General features: G+C 45.6%; 1 protein-coding gene and 1 long non-coding RNA gene across 4 annotated transcripts in view; both read right to left on the reverse strand.

Annotated features, from left to right (window-relative positions):
- The window catches only part of BLK (BLK proto-oncogene, Src family tyrosine kinase), a 44,778-nt gene extending 23,205 nt beyond the window's left edge, over positions 1–21,573 (reverse strand). Inside the window, exon 1 of one of the 2 annotated variants that reach the window (XM_006203179.4) lies at positions 21,387–21,573. The gene's annotated coding sequence lies outside the window, so the exon portion shown is untranslated. Of the gene's footprint in view, positions 1–4,864; positions 4,932–21,386 lie in introns of those variants that run through there. The other variant, XM_072952745.1, reaches the window with a different exon arrangement.
- On the reverse strand, positions 11,488–13,984 carry LOC140690747 (uncharacterized). 2 transcript variants are annotated; one of them, XR_012066026.1, is made up of 2 exons: positions 13,915–13,984; positions 11,488–11,772 (listed from the first exon to the last, which is right to left on the reverse strand). It is a non-coding gene; the product is annotated as an uncharacterized lncRNA (long non-coding RNA). The 2 variants fall into 2 exon arrangements; XR_012066027.1 differs by lacking the exon at positions 13,915–13,984 and adding an exon at positions 12,971–13,833.
- Positions 21,574–21,970: the final 397 nt, after the last annotated feature.

Here is a 21,970-nt window from a genome sequence, read left to right on the forward strand (position 1 = left end):
CTTTCTTTCTACAGATGAGATGGACTTGACACCTGAAGCTAGTCACCAAGTCAAGCTAGTAGTGAGTTACAGGCCGGCCTTATGCCCAGCTCTGAGTGCCTCCTAAGTCTGGGATCTGGAAACCCTGCCGTGTTATTAGTCGAAAGCTTTACCTTTCTGACTTGACCTGTGAGACTTAGGTGGGCAGCTTAGAGCTGGAACAGGTGAGCCTATCCTCAAAGCCAGGGCTCATCCTGGGTGCTGGCTGGCAGGATGAGAAGCCAGCCTCCCACTGGTGAGTTCCCTCCGCCCTGGTGGAGCATCTGCCAACAGCCAGGCATTCCGAGTCCAGCCCCCTACAAATCCACTAATGCCACGCCCACTTCCTAGGTGAGAACAGTGTAGCGATGAGCCTATGACTGTGAGCTAAAGAAGAGACCAAAGAACTTGAATTAAAATGTTTTTATAGCAGCACTATTTACAACAGCCAAGACAAGGAAACAACCTAAATGTCTATCAGCAGATGACTGGATAAAGATTTACACAGTGGAATACTACTCAGCCAGAAAAAAAGAATAAATAATGCCATTTGCAGCAACATAGATGGACCTGGAGACTGTCATTCTAAGTGAAGTAAGCCAGAAAGAGAAAGAAAATTATCATATGAGATCATTTATATGTGGAATCTTAAAAAAAAAGAAACAAACTCATTTATAAAACAGAAACAGACTCACAGACATAGAAAACAAACTTATGGTTACCAGGTGGGGGAGTGGGTAGGAAGGGATAAATTGGGAGTTCGAAGTTTGCAGATACTACTATATATAAAATAGATAAGCAACAAGGAACTATATTCAATATCTTCTAGTAACTTATGCTGGAAAAAATATGAAAACAAATATATGTATGTTCCTATACAACTGAAACATTGTGCCGTACACCAGAAATTGACACAATAGTGTAAACTGACTATACTTCAATAAATAAAAATATATACATATATATACATACATATATATATATATATACACAAAAAAGTAATAGACTGGAAAATATGCATTTTTCAAGTCTCACCTGCAGGATGACACAACATGAACGAGGCTACCTCACCTTTGCCCCATATTGCTCCCTCCTCATGTGGACCTGAAACAGCCTGAGCACCGGCTCTCAGAACGCTATATTCTTGTGTTCACTCAGTCACTATCAACCACATACTGTGTCAGGCACAGAGAAGACAGAGAGATGAAACATGGAAGGCGTCTGCTCTCATGGGACGACGAAGAGGTGAGACACATACGCAAGTCACAACAATCAAAGTGGGACACACAGAAGAGAGGTCTCGGGAGCTCAGGAAGAAGTCACTTCCACCTGGGAGAAGACACTGGCGAGTCAAAGGATGGTTCAGATATATATATATATATATGTTAAAATGGTTTTCAATAAAAATTTTCAAAATATAAAACATAAAAGAGTATAATGAACACCTATATACTCATCACCCAGATTCAGCAAATACCTTTAAAAAGTATTTTCTTGATTGAAATATTTTAAGTACTTTAAGACACATCATTTTATAAACAAAGGATTGAAACTTTGAAATGAAATTAATGGCTTGAAACATGCCATGTCACCTCCACATACGCTGCAAACATCTCGAAAACATGGAGACATTTTCTCATGTAACCACAATGTCATTGTCACACGGAACAGAGCTAGCAATTTCTATGGTTTTATCTAACACCCAGTCAATAATCAAAATTCCCCAGCTGTCTCAAAAAAGACTTCCTGCTGTTGGTTTGTCCTATTTGGGATTCCAACAAGCTTCATACACTCCATGTGATGGTTGAGTCTCCTAAGTCTTCTTTATAGACGTAGCCCCCAGCCCCCACTTTGGTTTATTTCATGCCACTGATTTGTCGAGTCCAGACTGGTGGTCCTGCCGAATGGTCTGCATTCTGAAGTTTGCTTCCTTGTGATCGCTCATAACCTGCTCTTCTGCCTCTCCAGTTCTCGTACATAGAACTAACTCTACAGGGACCGCTACATTCATTCTTCTGGTGGGGGGCCTTACGGGGTGACATGCACTCTATCACATCCTATCAGGAGGTGAACCACTTCAGTGATGCTAAGATAGATCTGGGTTTGGGTGACGCCAGTCAGATCCTTCCACTGAAAAGCTCCTCGGCAACATTTCAACTAATGGGTCCGTTAAGGGTCGCTAAATACTAATGTCCCAATTTCAGCACTCCTTCCGCATTTGTTCGTTGGGAGTTGAAAGAGTAACAGATGAGAAAGTGAGAACACCAGGAGACAAAGGAACCCTCCCACACTGTTGGTGGGAATGTAAATTGATGTAGCCACCATGGAGAACAGTATGGAGGTTCCTTAAAAAACAGAAAATAGAGTTACCCTATGATCCAGGAATCCCACTCCTGGGCATATATCCAGAGAAAAGTCTAATTTGAAAAGATACATAAATTTTCCTACAAGGCAATGTTCATCAGATGGCCATTAGATTTGAGGGTAGAAATGGAGCCAAGGTTTTTGAAGTTCCTGGTGGGAAATATTTCAAACCTAGAATGCCATACCTAGTAAAATGATCAACCAGCTGGAGGGAAGGGACAATTCCGAAGATGCAAGAATTTAAAACATTTACCAAGAATACATTGGATGCCCCTTAAGCGGTTCCTACCTCCACTTATGAATATTTAACTCTACAGGAATTGCCCTACAACCCACCCTCCAAAAAAACCAGCTGGAGAATTGGACAGCTAGTTGTTCAGATATTAGACAGCAGGCAGCATGGGGCTATGATCCCCGGGAAAAGGGAAAAAGTGAGGTGAGCCTGGGTCCTATGATCACATAGTTACTGCCAGGAAGCAGTTTCCAAGCCAGCGCTTTGGGGAACCCAGTGGTTTCACAGAGACCAGAGTACGAAGAGGCCACGGTGTCCTGGAAGGGGGAACGCCGAAGGGGAGGGGGCTGCTCACGGAGAGTGGGTACGCTCCACAGACTGCAGAGGGGGCCCCACGGGTCTCTGACCTCCCCCTGAATATCAGTTTGGGCATGCATGAAGCCACCAGAAAGAACCAGTAAGAAACAGTAGTCTTATCACCTCCTAGAGATTATCCAAGGCTGGAAACAGGTCAAATTCCCACCACCCAGAGCAGAGAGACTCAATAGCACACAGAGCATTGGGTAAAGTCATCTGAAAGATCCTGCCTTAGCAGTGGTGTTAGGTCTGCCCTGGAGTGGACGTGGCTCTGGACGGGCCCTATATCAGAGCTGAAAAGCAAGCCTTGTGATGATCAAATTGATCACCCAGTAACTGAAAAGGGTGCTACAGCACAGCCTTACACTCCTTATTTAAAGAAACACAATAGTATAAAGCGCTCACTATAAAATTTACAACGTCTGGCATCCAATAAAAATCACTAGGCGTGCAAAGAAACAGAAAAACATAGCTCTCAACCAGGAGAAAATTTAACCAGTGGGCACAGAACCAGAACTTACAGACATTCTGTAATTAGTAGACAAGGACCTTAAGACAGCTATTACTCATTATATAAACTGGCTCAAGTATATAAGTGAAAACAATAAAAACAATGAGGAGAAAATTAAACACAGGGGAGAAAAGAAAAATGAAAAGAACTAAATGGACCACCTAGAGATGAAAAAGACAGTATGGAAAATTAAAAGGAAAAAACGCTAGATGAGATTAAAAATACATTTAAAAAATACATTAGACACTGTAGAAGGAAGGTCAGTGAGCTTGTACATGCAGCAATAGGAAAAGAGCCTGTTCAAAGTGAAGCACAGAGAGAAACGAAACAGGGAAAAGGGGACAGACAACACTAAGTGGTCAAAAAACACGCAACTGAACTAAATGGTCAAAAAACATGCATCCAAAAGGGGATGGAAGAGGAAAAAACTGAGGAAATCAAAGATGGAAATTCCAAATTTGATGGAAACTATAAACCCAAGGATTCAAGACAGTCACTCAACCTCAGGTAGGAAGAAAACCACATGAGTTACATCAGAATCAAATTGTTAAAAAATAGCGATAAAGAAAAAAAAATCCTAAAAGCTGCTAAAAAATATACATTGTATTTCTAGAAAAAAAAATCATAGGACAAAATCTTTGTGATCTTGGCTTAACAAAAAAAAAACTTCTAGAATAGAAAAGCATGAACTGCAAAAGAAAAATAGATAAATTAGACTTTTTCAAAATTAAAAACTTCTGCACTTTAAAAGACATTATTAAGGAAACGAACAGGTGAATCACAGACTGGGGGAAATATTTGAAAAACATATCTGATATGAGAATATATAAATAACTTTTGCAACTCAATAAAGGAGACAAAAATTCAACTTAACCAACAATTGAGCGAAGAATATACTAGAAGTGGCAAACAAGCACAGGAAAAGGAGATCAGTATTGTCCCCCATTAGACAAATGGCAATTGAAATCACACTGAGATACCCCTCTACACCCGCCAGAATGGCTAAGATTACGAGACCGATCACAGCAAATGCTGGCAAGACTTTGGAGAAACTGCAACTCTCATACGATGACCGTGGCAAAGTGAAATGGAACAGAAACTTCGGAGAACAGTTTGAAACTGAAAACTCAGCTTCCTATCCTATGACCCAGAGATTTCATTTCTATTTATGCATCACAAAGAGCAATGAAGATATGAACACAGGTCGTGCACACACACTCACAGTGGCTTTACTCATTAGCTCCCAACTGGAAACAACCCAAAGGTCCATGAACTGATGGATGGATTTCAAAAATGAGGTTCTAACTGATCGTGACACATAACAACATGGTGAATCTCAAGAGGTTGTGCAGAAAAACAAACAAAACACAAAGTATACATACTGTCTGATCCATACGCAGTCCTTGCACCTGTAGGGGGATTGATTCCAGGAGCCCCTACGTTTACCAAAACCCCCTTTTCTCAAGTTCCATAATCAGCCCTTCATATATTTCGGTTTCTTATCTGCAAACTCAACCAACCGCAGATGGAAATTTCGATACAGAAGAGAGGGTACAAGTGGCAGGCAGGTAAGGAAGGTCACTCTGCATCTCTCATGGTGAGAATCAGTATAACTAGCCCAGAGATTTTAAAGATAAAAGTGCTGGCGTTCTTCAAAGTTGTAAAGGTAATGAAAAGGAGATTTAAAAACAAAAAATATTATCATCGCTCACTTCCTGGGGATGGTGACAGAGGTGGCAAACTTTCATTTTTCAGGCTAGACCCTTTGAAGCTTGCCACATTTTAAGAAACAATATTTATGGATAACTTATATAATTATAAAATGTAACCAGGTAAATGAATGAGTAGGTAAGTCAATTAGTAAAAGAATAAAAGATCTAACTGCAAAAGCATGCCTGGAATACACTGCTGTTCAGTGAAAGTCTATTGCAGAATGCTTTGTATGAAATGATCGTGGAAAAGAAAAAAGGGGGGAGAGTATAAATACATTTGCAAATGGAAGGAGAATGTCTTGAAGCCCTTGGTATAAACGAAACTGCTAACGGGTGCACTTCTGGAGAGTGGACTTCACAGGCAAAGGGAAGGGAAGACTTCACATTTTTGCTTTACACACTTCTGTGCAGTTCGGATTAAACAGAGCACAATATGCTCAAATACGTAATACCCTTAAGTATTGTTTTTAAATGTAAAGTAAAAATAAAAGAGAATAGGCAATTACTTAAAAACATATGGGACATGTGCTCCTGAGCAACATCAGAAAGGATGAAATAGGTGACAGACTTCTGTCCTTTATGAGTTCAGGCCATGCTGGGAGGACCCTGCCTCCTCTAACGAATCACATTAAATACACTTTCCTCTTTACGCACGTTATTTGCTTTTGATACAGGAAATTCAAAAACTAGAGAGGAAGATAAAACCTCCCTACACCACCGTCATCCAGCGATAACCACAGTTAGTTAACACGCTGGTGTGTAATTTTCCATTGGCATCTTTTGAAAACACAAACCTGGGATCATTATCTACATCCTGTTCTGTGACCTGTTTTAAGAGTGCACCATGGCCACCTTTTACCCGTTGTGCCTGCAACATCGCGTGCAAGGCTGTGGGGCATCTTATCTGAAGGTTGTACCATGTTTTTTTTTAATCATTCCTCTTGTTCCTCACTCAAGCTGCTGCCATTTTTTTTAGCATCAGAAATAATGCTGCAAAGATGTCCTTTGCTTATGTACTTTATCTTTGTTCATGTCCCTCATTAATCTTTGTTGAGGTTAAAAACCCTAGAAGTGGGACTGCTGGGCTCAGAGCGTAAAGCGTTTAAGTTTTCTGATATATTTCGGCAAATGGTCCTCAGGCATTTCACCCAGCTGGATGTGAGTGTGTATTTCCCTGCACTTCCTCTAACAAAGGTTATCATTCTTTTCATACTTCCTAAGTTAATGCATTTTAAAAAGCTATCTTTTACTTTTCAATCTAATTTTGTGTTATGCAAGTAATATACATGTGTTGAAAATCAGAAAATTCAGATCTATAAAAGGAAAAAATTGAAATGGCTTGAGAACCACTATGAACACGTGGTGATGAATTTTACAGAGGTTTTACATATGCAAATACACTTTTTAAAAGCGGGGCCAGATTGTTTATCCAATATTATAACGTGGTTACTTCAGTAAATAATCCAGAGTAAACTACATATACATAAGTACAATATTGGAACCAATATTATTAACTGCATGCCATCTACAGACTTAATATTAATTTATTTAATCACTGTGGGTCAAATAAGTTATTTTCAACCTTTGATTATTATAAATAAACATGTGCTGTAAACATCCTGTAGAATATACGTTTACTTGTTGCTCCAATATTTTTAAAGCTATGTTTCTACAAGTGGAATTGCTAAGTCAAAGAAGATGCACATTTTTAAGGATCTTGAGCTCCGATGCTGAACTGTAATACTGATTTACATTCTTCTCTCAGTGATGAAGAAAGCTCATTTCCCTTGTCTTTTGTCAATGGCTTTTATCAAGTTTCAGAGAAACCTTTGCCAATTTGCCAACTTGTCAAATGAAAAATGATAAACAGCATGGTTTTAATTTTCTATCAATATTTATCATGTATTTATCAACCATTTGTGTTTCTCAAATGATGAGTTGGTTGTCCAGGTGCTTTGCTCATTTTTACATTGAGATGGTTTATCATTTTTCTTAATTATATATAGACCTCTTTATACAATAAATATATTTAATTTATACATTAATTTGTCATGTCTAGCAAATATTTTTCTCAATTTATCTTTTGCTTTTAAATTTTGTTGACAGTATTTATTCTACAGAAAAGGTTATCAACTTTATCTAGTCGGCTCACTAATCTTCCTTATCAGTCTTTGCCTGGTGCCCACTCAGAAATATCTTTCCCACCCCAAGATTACAGATATATGCACCAGTTTAAGGTATATATATATATATTAATTTTCACTATTTTCACTATTAATTTTGAAATATTTTATGTGCATTAAAAGCTCAGAAATGAATGCACTCACATCAGACATTAATATTTTATCACGCTTACTTCAGTTCACTTTTTCTTCCTCCCTCTCTCTCTTTTTATGCCACAGATAGAACTAAAAGCTTGATCATTATTTTCTCCTTTCTTTGTCTCCAAAGTAATCATTATCTTTAAGTGAGTGGGTGTTATTACCATACATGATTTTACACATTTGACATATAAATATGTACTTAAGTGTATGCTTTTGTATGTTTTGCAAAAATGGCTTCATAATGCATACAACCTCTTTTACAACTTGCTTTTTTTTACCCAAACTTATGTTTCTGAGATTTGCTCATTTTGCTCTCCGGATCCCTAGTTTTTCTATTTTTTAAATCTTCACTCCATCATTAAGTAAATAAACCTCATTTTATTTGTCTATTCACTTTTTACTAAGTAAAAATTAATTAATATTTACTAAATAAATATTATTTACTCATTTTTTACTTTCGAATCTCCACTTTATCACTAAGTGAATAAATCTCATTTTATTTGTCTGTTCGTTCATTTTTTTCACTAAGGAGCAGTTGAGTTGTCCCTACTCTTTCTTAACGACAAACTGCACTTTGAGGAGCCCATGTTCCGTGTGCACACGTGTAAGGACCTCTGTGAACAGCGTGGCTCCAATGCACAGGGCGGCAGGGTGAGAGCCTGCAGCCGTACTTGGAGTCCCAAAATGGTCCCCAGAGTACCCACCTGTGCTCCCACCAGCAGTACCTAAGAGTTCTCATTTCCCCATGTTCTTGCCAAAACTGGTGGCATGAGACGTTACGTTTCACTAATTGGATGGGTGAAACGTGGAATCTTTCTGTTTTCTTTTTCCTTGGTTACTGTTAAGATGCTTACGGATTTCTCTGGGTTTTTCCTTCTGTGTATGGCCTAGTCACTCCCTTTGACCATTTAGAAAAATGCAGGGTTTTTTTTTCAAGACCTCATTTCTAACAGGTATAAACTTCCAGTTACACAGTCAGTCAGTCAGTCATGGTGACGCAATGTACAGCTCATTATTATGGTCCATAATGTTGACTTTGTTCAGGCTCTCAGAGGGAAATTCACTTTGGGACCAGCACTGAGGAATCGCTTCGGGGCTCCTGGTCCAAACTGTCAGACTGCTTTCCAGAAAGGCTGAGACAGCGTGGGCCGCCAGCAGCTGTGAGCCGGCCCCCCCGGGGCAGCGTGGCCCTCCGGCACCGGCGGCGCAGGACGGACGCCTGCCTCCCTCACTGCCTGTGAGGAGCCCGTTCTCCCCGACAGAGGCCCGTGGGCACGGGTCCTGGGCGCCCGGCGGGCAAGGAGCCCGGGGATGTGCTGCTTGGCCCAGAGGCGAGCAAAGGGGAGGATGGGCAGCAAAAAACCAAAGGAAATGGCCAGTCATTTCCGACGGAGGCCGGCGCTGTGCCGAGAGCAGAGGCGTTGTGATGGGCTCACCGCGGCGGCGCTGGGTTGCTCGGCCGAGGGCAGGCCTCCCCGCGGGGCGGGCGCTCACGCCGGTCCCAGTGACTGGAGGCAGCTCCTCCGAGGTTGCCCGGGCAGGGGGACAGCAGGCGGGCAGGCCCTCGGGGGGCCCAGCCTGGAGCAGAGCCGGCAGGGCGGCCGGAGGAGGTGAGGGCGGAGAGGAGGGCAGGCGACGGAGCCGGGCTGCCTTTCCAGAAGCCACCCCCGGACGGCTTCACGCCGCCCCCCACCTGCTGGAAGGCTGACCGCGGGTGGAGACTGTGGGGCGAGACGGGAAGCAGGGTCACCAGGCCGGTCATACTGCAGGGGGCCCGCTGAGAGCTGGGGGACGAAGGTGTGGACATGGGGAAAGGAGAGGGAAATGGGGAGATGCCAACCTCAAGGTGATGGTGACCTTGAGAGGTGGGAGGGGCCGTCTCTGGAGGGAAAAGAGACGCCCCTCGTGCCTCCTGCAGAATCAGGACCTTCTGCCCTGCTCCCCCGCTTGGTCTGCTGCTCTGGGATGTCTGAGCTCAGAATTGCAACCCAGTATCTTGCAAGGATTTTACAGGTCAGTTTTTAAAAATTAAAAAAAATCATACATGAAGGTGAATGTTTGCTGTGGGAAGCCAAGCTCAGCCAGGAGCACCCACCATCTAGGTCCTTAGCTGGGCCTGAATTTGAAAGCTTGTGCCTCATTTAGGATAAAGTGCCCCCTGTTTGAAGCCAAAGGGTTGCTCAGTGGGGTACTGCCAGTCCCAGGCAACTGGGAGAACTGGGATCCAGACCTGATTTAACCATCAACCAGCTGTGGACATGGCATCCTCCCCTGCCCTCTCCCAGCCTCGGGCTCCTCTTCTATAAAGTGAGCTCTGAGTGGCGGGTGTCCCTCGCTCGCACTGTCAGCCACCATCTGAGGATGCCCAGTTCCCATGTCCTTCTGATGTCTCCTTTTGGAGCCCCCCACCCTGGTCCCCCCACCACTGTGGGCTCCGGGCTGGGCTGCTCTAGAAGCTGCAATGGGGAAAAGGTACTTCTTTGGCTTTCCAGAAGTCACTCTCAGCTGAGAGGGGGCCTCGACTCAGGATCCAATTGTTGGGACCTGGGGGAATAGGACCCCACCATGCAGTGGGGTCAAGAGCTCTGACGGCAGAACCCCAGGCCGCACAGGTAGCAGGCAGGGTCTCAGGGCAGCTGGCTTGGTTACTGCAGAAGTAGCGTGGTCTTCAAGAGCTGGGCGGCTGCCTCCTGCCCCGACAAGGTGCTGCTCACACCCAGGAGAAGCTCTCTCTCAAATAGGACTCAGGAAGCAGGCGAGGTACAGGGGAGCAAGGCATAAGCTGCGACAGTAGGGGCTCTCAGAAGCCTAGAGGCACCTGCAGGGTCCAGGTGTGCTTGGAGGCTGGGAGGCCCATGATATCCACATGGGAAAAGAGCCAGAGGAAGGGCCAGCAGGGCTCAGAGAACGAGCTCACGATGTCACCACTCCTAATTGCCACTTGGATTTCTAGTAAACAGCTCAGATTTGAAATGGGTAGAATCAACCCCTCGTCCTCCCCGAAACCTGCTGGTCTCCAGGCTTTGCCATCTCTGTAAATGGTAACTCCTACATCCCCAAAACAAGCCATCGCTAGATTCTGTGGGCTCTGCCTTTAACACACAGCCAGGACTGGACTACTTCTGCTAAGCCAGGATCTTGCAGTGGCCTCCTAGCTGGCCTCCTGCTTCTTTCCCTGCCTTCCCACCAGCCTGTTTCCAACACAGCAGCCAAACTGTGATGCTGGGAAATGCAGGCCACACCCTGTCACTTCCCCACCCAGAGCCTTCCACCGGAGTCCCCTCACTCAGTGTGAACTCCAAAGCCCTGTATAGCAGTTCCTCAAAAAATTAAACGTAGAATTATACGATCCAGCAATTCCACATCTGGGTACGTGCCCCGAAGAATTGAAGGCAGAGACTTGAACAGATACATACACCAACATGCACAGCAACATTGCTCAGAATATGCACGATGGATGCAACTCATGTCCATCGATGAACGGATCAATCAGGGAAAACGCAAATATGAGATAATGCCTCCTTATCCGCTTCTCCCTAATACCCTACTGCCATAAAGAGTAAACAGTTTAATTTACCAGGACGATGGTAGACAGATGCCACTGATACTAAAAGCCAGGATTATTCTGTATACTGATTATTGATCACTAGCCAATACTATGGGGCCAACCAGGCACACTGATTGAATGTTCAGTGTCGTATTACATCTAAGATGCCCAAGATGAAATTATAATTTACTCTTTTTAATGTGTGATGAACTTCCCAGATTTCAGGGAGTCCTTCTCCTTTAAGGGCTGCCAATTTTCAGTAATAAGAAGTGGTTAATTTCACAGAGATTCTCAGGGGAAGGAAGGAGACAGGAGGTTGAATTTTGCTCCATCTTCTTGCCTCCAGGTATCCACTAGTTTACGGAGATTCAGAACAAGGTTACAGGAGAGAGAGGAAGTCAAACACATTTAGGAAGCCAGAGTCACTCACTGGTGCCAAAGAGTTTATTGTTAATAAAAACATCTGTTTGAAGAGAAAAGGCCCATTGGTATTCAGGAAATCATGGGCTGAAGTCTCCCACCCATAGGGTTGAATTGTTGGGTTGGGTCTCTTGGATTTCAAATTCCTTTGGCTCCTTAAGCCTTGAAAGATAACATTTCAGTTTGATAAACACTGCTCATCTCCTCTGGTTAATGCTTGTAAAAAGAAAGAATAACCCACCACAAATACTTCTGTGTCCATCTGACTCTCCGGAGAGAAAGCAAGGCTGAAAAAAAATACCAAAACATTTATTTTAGTTAAGAACCCAGGGGCCAGAATCATGCCAGAACCGCTTACTTGAACACATTAGCAATTAGCTTTGGTTAAAGAAGTAAAACCAGGAGCAATTCTCTTCACCGGAGGGCACTTCGGCACGACGGGTGCGCACACACAGATCTGGCAGCGAGACAGACTCGGGTTCAAGTCCCGGGCCCCCAGATGGGGAGAATGTGGTCCCCAACCCACACCTGGACTTCTGTATGTAGACACAGGTCTTCAGGATCCTTTCAGTTCAACCCCAGACTCCCCAGAGTGGGGGGAGGGGAGGTGGAGAAAGCGAGCGAGACAAGGGGGGTCAGTTGTTTTTTAAAACATTTTGGGGGCCATAGCCTCTTTTTGAGAATCTGGTGAAACTACAGACACTATCCGCCCAAAATACACTTATGTGCATACACGTCGAATTTTAAAAAAAATGCTTTGGCTTTTAAAAAAAATTTTTTTGAGGGCAGAGTAATTAGGTTTGTTTGTTTGTTTATTTTAATGGAAATCCTGGGGCTTGAACCCAAGACCTTGTGCATGTGCCCTACGCCCATCCCCCTACACTCCCATTCTGTGGTCAGTTCCAGGACCCCTCTGCCCCAGAACCCTCACAATGATTCACGCACCCCTGATTAAGAATCTTGGTGTAGATGGTGGGACCAATGAAGCCAAAGCCTTGGGTTTTGTTTCCTTATGAGTCATTTCATTTCACAAAGGGGAAAGTCTGTTCTCCAGCCAAAGACCACAGCAGTAGCCCCGGCCAGCGAACATAGTTGCTGACAACGAGGGATCTACAGGAGTGGACGAAAACTCAGGCCACTGTCACCATGGCTTCAAATGCAATTCCAAGCCCACCCGACTCCGCCCCCAAAATGAGCATGTGGTCTCCCTGTATAATTGTCATTCCTTGGAAGGACTAAGAAAGAAGACTGCTCAGCTGCATGATGTAGTTCAGATGGCTTTGCAAGCTACATGTTATTTTGTTTTTAATCAGAGCCCTCTATTTTGTTTTTTTAAAAAAAAGCAAGCAAATGTCCATTTTGATATTAGAGTTAACACAATGAAATATTACGCAGCTTCAAAAATGAGCGTTGTGAAGACATGCAGCCACAGGGAATATGCTTATGTTAGGATGGAAAAAAGAAAGCAAGAAAAAACAAACAAACCAGAATCCAAAGGGCTCTGACCCTTATTCCAGTGATGAGAAACTGCATCATATGAACGAAAATGTGAGGCTGGTGGAATCACTGATGGCTTGTTATCTCTTGCCAAAATTTGGGGGGGTGTTACATGATCTTCACAGTTTTAAAGTAAGGAGATAAATGATAAATCTGTACAAAGTCAGTCTGTTCTTCCAAATGCCCGTGGGCGATCCTGCTTCTAAGCGGCCCAGCCCTTTCTGCGGCCAACCCGGGAGCAGGCTGAGAAGCGGAGGCGGTGGACCTGGTCGGAGCTCAAAACAGAACCCGCCGAGCACAAAATCGGTGCCTGAGACTGAAAGAGCAGGGAGAGCCCATCCTTCTTCCCTGCAGACGCTACCCGGTTTAGGTCCTCGGCATCCTGGGCTGACGGGGAGACCAGCTGGGGCAAACAGCAGGTTTGCAAACAGAGGAATTTAATGTCTAAATCTACATGAGCGTCTGCTTTTCAAATTCCCACCGTTCACAAACAGGCAGGCACAGAGTCAGGAGTAAATGACCTGTCTGGGCGACAGGCCCCTCCTCCACCAAGCTGGAAACGGGGTCCCCAAGGGTCCTGGGAGGTTAGCTACTCTCACAACATCCACCGAGAGGAAATTATCGCAGCGCTGACCTCAGGCCTGGCTCACTTCCCTCCTAACCGCCTCCCCCTCTGCTCCGGCCCTGCAGCTGGGGGGCGAGGGGGAAGGCGTGAGCCACACAAGCCCCACCACCGCATCCTGCACACGTGGCATTTCCTTCCCAAGGCGCTCAGCACATGCAGGGCTGCCCTCGGCCCCGTGAGCCCCTCCTTCTGCAGCTCCTCCACCAAGGCCCTGCCAGCCCCCAGAGAGATGAGTAGCTCCCTCCTCTGATGGCCCCAAAGCCCGTCACAGACAGATCAGGGTGGGTGGGAGGCATGCAGCTCTGACCTCACAGTGACTCTCTCTTCTGCGCCCTCAGGGCCTCGCCTGAGTCTGGCTCAGCACATGTCACAATAAGTAAGGTTGACCACTGACAATTCCAGAACCCGGAGACAAGGAGTCGGGGGATTCAGGGAGACACGGGGGGTGATGGAGAAGTGAAAGTCGATGGCAAGGAGGCTTGAGCTACTGGGTACACGGGGTGATGCTTGCCCCGAAAGTGACAGGGAAGCTGGCGTATGGTGACCCAGTCCATGGGACAGGCGGGGCCCACTCCGCAGGGCAGTTCCTCCCGGCAGGCTGTGCAGACGACTCTTAGCAGAACAGCCGCCTTCCCCCGGCAGGGGCTTCCTGGATGCCGTGTGAGCATCTCCCCGAGCTCCTCGTCCTTGGCTCTCCGCGTCCGTGTGTGTGTCCACGTGTGCGTCTGTGTGTGCCTATGTGGGATCACACCCTGTATCAATAAGCCCCTTGCCTGCAACATCTTTTAGTATAAAATCCTTAAAACAGCATCCAAATTGGACTCCCCCCACCAAACACCGCATGCCACAGAGCTCCAGCACCCCCGAGCTCCTTTCTCGGGGGTGGGAGATGGGGGCACACCCCTCAGTCACACAGGCCCACCTGCAACAGCAGACCACACACTGGCGACATTTTTGATCACCTGCTCAGTGGAGACTGGCTGGCAGACACTCCCACTCACAATACACTGAAAGTATTTACCAAGAAGATTCAGAAAAGACCTTAACTATAAAACATGGGACCACATTATATACCTGGAAAAACCAGCTCCTTCTCACGCCTTTTCCTTCCCTCGACTGTCGAGGGCCTTTCCAGGACCACACATGGGGATGTGGACTCCCTCCCATGCGGGCAGCCCTTCCCCGGCAGTTTCCACGGCGCACAAATGAGCAGGGCATGGAGGGCGCGGCGCTCAGGGTGAGAGCGGCTCTCTGTGCAGGCGGCACCGAGGGGCTCCCCGCGCTGAGATGCACGGGGCAGAGTTGTCTGCATGGATGCAACGCACGTGGTACTGCCCCCGCCGCCGTCCACCTGCACGTCCGGGAAGGGGCCTCAAGGAGAAAGGTTTTAAACCCTTCCAGTGCCACCAAGGAGTGTGACCACACTGTGAGCAAACTTGTGCAAGCAAAGGAAACCCTCCAAAGACCAGAAGGAGGGAGACAACGTCTCAGGGCCTGTCCTTTCGGTTCTGGGCCAGGAGACTCTCTGGCGGCATTATTTTTCTCTTCCCGTTTGCTGGCTCTCAGAGGGCACTTGTCTTGGTGACAACGTGGCATGAAGGAACCTGGGAAAGCCCATTTGACCAGGAGGGGAGGGAGGCAGCAGAAGCGGCTGCCCGGGGGGAGCATCCATCTTCAACCAAGGAGAAATATGGGCACAGTGAGCCCTGTCCCTCCCTCCTACCTGTGACAGGGCCACCGGGCCTGGCTGTCAGGAGAGACATCTGCCAATCTCAGTCTCGACAGCCGTGAACTACGAGCTCCGTCCTTCACTGAGCCCCGGTCCACTCTAGGAAGCGCCTCTGTTTGCACCTCTAGCTAACACGGGTGGCAAAGCCCTCCCAGGTGAGGGCCAGCTGCCCTGGTTCTTGGAGCAGGAAGAGAATCCCAGGAGCAGACAGAAAAGCTGTTTTCTCCCCTCAGAAGTTAACCAGAGGCCAATCCTTCCTGTGCCAACAGCCCCAACCCTTCCTGACTTGATGAAATCTGCTGAAAGCTATAAACAATCTTTGCTGAAAAGTTGCCCACTCCACAAAAGCTTGCGTGCAAGTTCAGGGAGCTCACAGGCTCCGTGAAACTCATTAGGGGTCCAGGGTCTCCAAGAGTTAGGTCCCCAGCTGCAGCACCAGGAGCAGAGACATGACAGCTGTGGGGAGAGGGTCTCTGTCTAGGGTCATGCACACCCTCCTCTTTCCCTGCCACCAAGCACACTGCAGGACCACCAGACCCCTGGGTGTCTTCTGCCAGGCTGGGGAGTCAGGGGAGCCCAGGAGGCAGGTTAGTCTCTGCGTGTTCCTGCTCAGCAAAGCCAAATACACACAGGACACAGCTCTGCACTTCGGCACTGAGATATTCTGCCTCTCAGGCAGCTGTGCGCTGGGGCCAGCGTATGCCAGCTTGTAAGAGCAAATTGTCAAATTTGGGTGACTTTGTGAGCTATTTGTTAAGTACATCAATTCAAAATTAAAATATACAAAATTTAAATTATATAAAATATACTTAAACAACTTACATTAAAAACACTCATCACTTCCTAGTTATTTGAGTGCACTGTACTGTTGTCTCTGCTCTTAAGTTTATTTAGGTCACTTTTATCTGTCAAATGGACACAATATAATGCTGTGCCGCCTCCCCTCTTCTCAGCTTCATGTTCAGCCAAGTCGTGTTGGAGGCCTGAAATTGGCTTTTGTGGGAGTGTTTACACCACAGGAATAGGCAAGGGCTACAAATCTGGGGTTGATTCATTTTGCTAATTTTCCTGACTTAAGACAGTGATAGAGGAAATGTTAATAATGTTGATTTACAACAGGAAAAGAAAGTAAAGAAACAATCCCCTTTAAAATAGCACCCAAAGTAGTAAAATACCTAGGACTAAATCTAACCAAGGAGGTGAAAGACTTATACATGGAGAACTACAAAACACTGATTCAGGAAATTAAAGAAGACTTTAAAAAATGGAAAGATACCCCATGCTCTTGGATTGGAAGAATCAATATTGTTAAAATGGTCACACTGCCCAAGACAATCTACAGATTTAATGCAATCCCTATCAAATTACCCAGAACATATTTCACAGAACTAGAACAAATCATAATAAAATTTATATGGAACCACAAAAGACCTAGAATTGCCAAAGCATTACTGAAGAAAAAGAAAGAGGCTGGAGGAATAATTCTCCTAGACTTCAGACAATACTATAGAGCTACAGTAATCAAAACAGCATGGTATTGGTACAAAAGCAGACATATGGACCAATGTAACAGAATAGAGAGCCCAGAAATGAACTCACAAACTTTTGGTCAACTAATCTTCAACAAAGGAGGCAAGAATATACAATGGAATAAGGACAGTCTTTTCAGCAAATGGTGTTGGGAAAACTGGACAGCAGCATGTAAAGCAATGAAGCTAGAACACTCCCTTACACCATACACAAAAATCAACTCAAAATGGATCAAAGACTTAAACATAAGACAAGATACAATAAACCTCCTAGAGGAAAATATAGGCAAAACATCGTCTCACATACATCTCAAAAATGTTCTCCTAGGGTAGTCTACCCAAGCAATAGAAATAAAAGCAAGAATAAACAAATGGGACCTAATTAAACTTACAAGCTTCTGCACAGCAAAGGAAACCAGAAGTAAAAGAAAACAACAACCTATGAAATGGGAGAAAATTTTTGCCAATGATCAAACCGACAAAGGTTTGTTCTCTAGGGTGTGTAAGCAGCTCATACGACTTAAGAAAAAAAACAAACAACCCCATCCAGAAATGGGCAGAAGACCTAAACAAGCAATTCTCCAAGGAAGACATACAAATGATCAATAGGCACATGAAAAAATACTCAGTATCACTAATTATCAGAGAAATGTAAATCAAAACTGCAATGAGGTATCACCTCACACTAGTCAGAATGGCCATCATTCAAAACTCCACAAATGACAAGTGCTGGAGAGGCTGTAGAGAAAAAGGAACCCTCTTTCACTGCTGGTGGGAATGCAGTTTGGTGCAGCCACTGTAGAAAACAGTATAGAGATTCTCAAAAGACTAGGAATAGACTTACCATGTGACCCAGGAATCCCATTCCTGGGCATATATCCAGAAGGAACCCTACTTCAAAATGACACCTGCACCCCAATGTTCATAGCAGCACTATTTACAATAGCCAAGACATGGAGACAGCCTAAATGTCCATCGACAGATGACTGGATAAAGAAGATGTCGTATATTTATACAATGGAATACCACTCAGCCATAAAAACCGACAACATAACGCCATTTGCAGCAACATGGTTGTTCCTGGAAAATGCCATTCTGAGCGAAGTAAGCCAGAAAGAGAAAGAAAAATACCATATGAGATTGCTTATATGTGGAATCTAAAAAAAAAAAACCGTAAATACAGAAACATAAATATACAAACATAATATATACAGAAAACATAAATATACAGAAACAGACTCATAGACATAGAATATAAACTTGTGGTTGCCAAGGGGGAGTGGGGTGGGAAAGGATAGACTGGAAGTTCAAAATTTGTATATACTGACGGGCATCTGTAGAATAGATAAACAAGATTATACTGTATAGCACAGCAATATACAAGATCTTGTGGTAGCTCACAGTGAAGAAAATGTGACAATGAATATATGTATGTTCATGTATAACTGAAAAATTGTGCTCTGCAATGGAATTTGACACAACATTGTAAAATGAGTATAACTCAATTAAAAATGTTTTTTAAAAATAATGTTGGTTTAACTTGAAAAGATGTCCTATTTGTAGCTGTGAATAGCACCTAAAAAAATGAAGAAAAATTTTAAAGTAATTAAAAACTGTTATTCAGTTTAGTAAAGAAATGGGTCACACCGCAGACTAACAAGTGCATCTCCAACACATCTTTGTGGTTTCACCCTGCTCTTACTTCTTGGCATAAATGAAAATATTAGTGACATTCAGTGCATCGATCACAAGCATCGCTTGACTTTGGGTACCAGGGTTTGGCAGGAGTTCACAAAAGCAATCTATGCAGACTCAATCGGGTATATGAGATTTACAAGAAAGGATATTGTATGTTTTGTTATTATTTGTAAATTATGTGTGACGCATCCTTTATACCAGTAATACTGATGGTTAACTTGTCTGTGTGTGTATTTGTTTCCTGAAAAGCTGGTGGACAAGCATTTGCCAGCACATCCCTGCTCTCGGTCCAGGAGACACCTCTTCTAACCTGACACGTTCCCCACGGCACTGACACGTGCCAGGGAGTCCATCAGACAGACAGATGGACAGAAATACCAGTTTTTATTTTAAAAGGGAAGGCCCTTTTTATTAAACTTGTACATCTTACTTTCTTCCTTTCAAAATCCAAATAAAAAACTTATGTTTTTGCTTACTTAAAAACAAAAAAACAAAAAACAAAGAAAACTATTAAGGTACTTGAGGCCCAGTGGTCATCAGTGCTGTTTAATTTTGATCTTCACCAAAGTGTTGTGATTTCCATCTAAACACTACCTCCCCACAGCTCGTAATTCTTTCTTCTTTCTTGTCGGCTTCCAAAGCGTTTCTCTAATCTGGCTGAGACATCAACTTCAAACAAGGGCACACCTGCTCTGTCAGGCCTGGGATGTGTGTGTGTGCGTGTGTGTGCACGTGAGTGTGTGTGTGAGGGGGCAGCATGGTCAGGCTTCTCTGTCCCCACCCCAAGCCCTCTCCAAACACCTGATCCTCACAAGGAAGGATGCTGCCGCGAGGTGATGTCGATTCTGGGGCAGCACCGGGGGCTCCAGCAGGAGCTGGCTCCTAGAGTCCACGCCCGACTCTGCATCCCGCAGGCCCCAGCTTCACCCATGGGAGAGTGATTTCCAGCACAGCTCATAGCTCACTTCTACCTAGCCAACCCCAGAGTCTGCGGGATGGCTGAGCCCGGTGGCCAGAGGATTCCAGCCGGGTGTCCCATGCAGGCAGGGTCTGGGCCCTCACTGGCCGCCTGCTTCCTCACCGGGGAGGGGTCAGGTGTGGGCACCTGGGCGTGTGCTTGGAGGCCCAAGAGCCCGAAGCAGCCCAGTGAGCTCTGCTGGGCAGACAAGAGGGCAGGGGACTTCGCCCTGAATCCCCTGACACAGAGTGAGGGCTCCAAATATGCGAGCTGAATGGAAAAAATAAATGAATGATGAGAAGTACCATGAAGAAAGGGGAATAGAGAGCTTTCTGGGAGTAAGGTGGGGGCTGGGAGAGAGAATGGTAAAATATGCAAGAGGCCTGCTGTGTTCTGGAATGTTCAAAGAGAGGGCCGGACCCCTGGGCCATGGAAACCAGTTTTCCCAAAGATGATCAGATTTTGACCATTTCTGCTCCAAAGTAGGATAATTTTTTTTTACCTTTTTACTTTGGAATCACTTTAGGTTTACGGAAAAATTACAAAGATAGTATGGAGACTTCCCATACACCCTTCACCCAGCTTCCCCACAGCATCTTACTTAACCCTGGCGCACCTGTCAGAACGAAGGAAGTTGCAACAATTTTACAATGATACCAATTACACTCAGCCTTATTTAGGTTTCACCTGTTTTCCACTAATGACTTTGTTGTTGTTATTGTTCACCCAGATGTCCTGTCTCCTGACTCTCCTGTTGTGTGACAGCTTCCCCTTTACTTGTTTGTCATGACCTTGACAATTTTGAAGGACAAATATTCTGTAGCCTGCCCCTTGGTTTGGGTTTGTCTCATGACTAGACTGGGATTATGGGTTTGCGGGAAGAACAGCACAGATGTGAAGGGCTTTTCTCCTGGCAGCCAAACTTGCACACCACAACATGACTCATCCCTGGGGAGGTTAACCTTGACCACGTGGCTGAGGAGCTCTAGCCAGGATCTTCCACTCTAGACTCACTGTTTCCCTTTCCTCTACGAAGTCCAGTCCCCGCTCAAGCTGAGGGGAATCAGGCTCCTTCCAGGAGAGAGAAGTGTCAACATATGTCATGCTGACTTCTCTATAACCACAGAAGTCCAGCGACAACAATTCTTTATTCCTTGGTAAAGTGGGCAGATGAGGGTGCATGCAGTGGCCAGTTAGAACACAACTGGAAAATCTGTCAAAATCCTAGAATTTAAAAAATCCTCTCAAAACCTGTTATCGACTCGTCTTTCTTTTTCACGGTTGGCCAAATCGATCTCTCAGCCCCAAAGGCCATCTTAAGCCTATTTCACCACCCCACCCCCCAAATGTCTGAAAAATGGAAAACTTTACTTTAAAAAACCCCACACGAAACAAAAGCAACAACCAATCATTGAACTTGAGACAGTCACTTCCGTGCATCATTGCTGGCCTCCGTCAGCTCTGAACCGTGGTACCTTTATGCTGGTTTACAGGGAGGCCGAGTAACTTGCTGGGAACCCTCCGCTGCCACGGGAGCCCTCGCAACTCCCCAGCCCACAGCCTCCTCCTGTCCTTCCTCTGTGGCACATTCACTGCCTTTTCCAGCTTAGAAAGCCCGAGAAGCAGAACCTGCCCTGGATGGAATAACTTTTATAAATCAGAAAACTCTCCAAAATAGAAACAAACAAATGATGGGGCAACCTATTCATAGCTGTGGCTCAGATCGTAGGGAATGTCTTCTCTCTCCGTCTGTAACATCCACAGGGATGCCCCCGCCCGCTCTCCCACCCACAGGCCCCCAAGCACTGTTTGCACGACTCGTTCGAGGAAATGAGGCGGTCAGGAAGGAGGGAGATGCATCTTACCTTGGCGGCGCTCAGCGGCCTCTCACCATAGCGCTCGAACCCCGGCGCCTCGTGGTGCAGCGCCCTTCTAGCTGCGACCAGCCACTCCCGGAGCAACCCCAGAGGAGGAGCCCCTCGCAGGAGTCCCAATCAGACCGGTAGCTCGTGGCTTCCTGCCGGCGGCGAGCACCCGGCCAAGGTGGCAGGATCCCCGGTCTGTGGTCACAGCCTCACCGGCCGCCCCCGAGGAGCCCCGCCCCTGCCGCCCAGCCCTTCGAAAGCTTCCGCGGACTCCGTGGGTCCAGGAGAAGCCCGTGAGGAAGGACCGAGAGCAGCCGGCCTTTCTCCGGTCCTGGGCCACGCCGGTCACGATGCCCCTCTGCCACCAGAAGGTTTTCTCATGAGGTTTTGGTTTAACGACACGGGTGGTGTTTTTCCTGTAGCGAAGCCTTGGAAGGGAAAATAAACCTCCAGGCTAACTCTGCAAGGGATTTCGCTCTGGTCTGTCTGCAGGTCAGGCCGGCTTGGGCTCTGCTGCCTGGTGCCTTCTGTGTGAGCAGGACCGCCATTCTCCAGCCTTGGTGGGTTTGTTTTGTCTTTCAAAG

Source organism: Vicugna pacos, chromosome 31 (genome assembly GCF_048564905.1).
Source record: "Vicugna pacos chromosome 31, VicPac4, whole genome shotgun sequence".
In the NCBI taxonomy this organism is placed as follows: domain Eukaryota; kingdom Metazoa; phylum Chordata; class Mammalia; order Artiodactyla; family Camelidae; genus Vicugna; species Vicugna pacos.